At 36.5% G+C, this 1272-nt stretch overlaps 1 pseudogene; it reads left to right on the top strand.

Annotated features, from left to right (window-relative positions):
- The first annotated feature begins 269 nt into the window (after positions 1-269).
- Positions 270-962, top strand: LOC107610055 (vacuolar iron transporter homolog 1 pseudogene; annotated as a pseudogene).
- The last annotated feature ends 310 nt before the right edge of the window (positions 963-1272 follow it).

Raw genomic sequence — 1272 nt, 5'->3', positions numbered from 1 at the left:
CATTTTTAGACTTCAGTCTAATATTTTTATTCTAACAATTCAACAACCTTTATTAGTGGAGAAATCATCCCACTCCTCCAATAGTAACCATTTTATTTTATTTTTGTTAAAGTAAAAAGGACAATAAAAGCTTGATAGATAACACACTTTATTAGTGGAGAAATTCCACTCCTCCAATAGTAACCAAAATTTCATCCATAAATACCATTAAATTGTGTGTGTCCTCCACACTTTAATCATTCTTCATCATCCATCGTTTTTCAATTTTCATGGCATCCAATCATAGTAATAATAACAATAATAGTGATCACCCATTAATAACGAAATCAAATTTGTAGTGAGTGACTTTGAGCAACAACAACAATTATCAAGAACTCAGAGAACGAAGAAGAAGCAAATAAGAAGGAGGAATTTGATTACTCAAAAAGATCCCATTGGCTGCGTGCAGCATTGCTGGGAGCGAATGACGGGCTGCTGTTGATGGTGGCTCTGATGATGGGAGTGAAAGCAGTAAGAGAAGACATGAAGGCCATGGTGTTGTCGAGTTTCGTAGGCCTTGTGGCTGGGGCATGTAGCATGGCCATTGGTGAGTTTGTTTCTGTGTATTCACAGTTAGACATAGAGATTGTACAAATAAAGAGACAAGAAGAAGAAAAAGTAGAAGATGAGAAAGAGAAAGAGGGTTTACCAAACCCTTTGCAAGCAACGGCAGCATCAGGTTTTGCATTCTCGGTAGCTGCAATGGTTCCTCTACATGCGGCATCTTTAGTAAGGGACTATAAGCTCAGGTTGCGACTTATTTTGGGTCGGTTAGTTTTGCTTTAATTTTGTTTGGTTACTTGGCTGCCATTCTTGGTAAGGATCCTCTATTTAGGTCTTGTGTTAGGGCCTTCGTTGATGGGTGGTTAGCCATGACTATAACTTTTGGCCTAACCAAATTGATTGGCTCAAGTATCCTTTAGCTACCTTTTCTCACACTAGTTTTTCTTGCTAACTGGGTGCCTGGTTACGTATTAAGGGTGAATAAAATATAGAATTCACTTAGAATTGATGAGTTCATATCACATTATTATATAAATGGAGTATGAGCTGGTATAATATCTCATACTTTATATATTCGGTGATTACTCACAAAATTTTCATGTGTCGGTAATTACTCACATATAATTTAATATATTAAATCATTTAACCATCTTAAGAATGGTCATTTTCATATACCGAGTGGTCATCACATATCCTGCTTTTGCTTTAGAGAGGTCACCTACGATTTTT

This window comes from Arachis ipaensis, chromosome B1 (assembly GCF_059453495.1).
Source record: "Arachis ipaensis isolate K30076 ecotype BB chromosome B1, ASM5945349v1, whole genome shotgun sequence".
Classification (NCBI taxonomy): Eukaryota; Viridiplantae; Streptophyta; class Magnoliopsida; order Fabales; family Fabaceae; genus Arachis; species Arachis ipaensis.
Note: the sequence above shows the minus strand (reverse complement) of the source record. Positions and strands in the feature narration are given on the sequence as shown.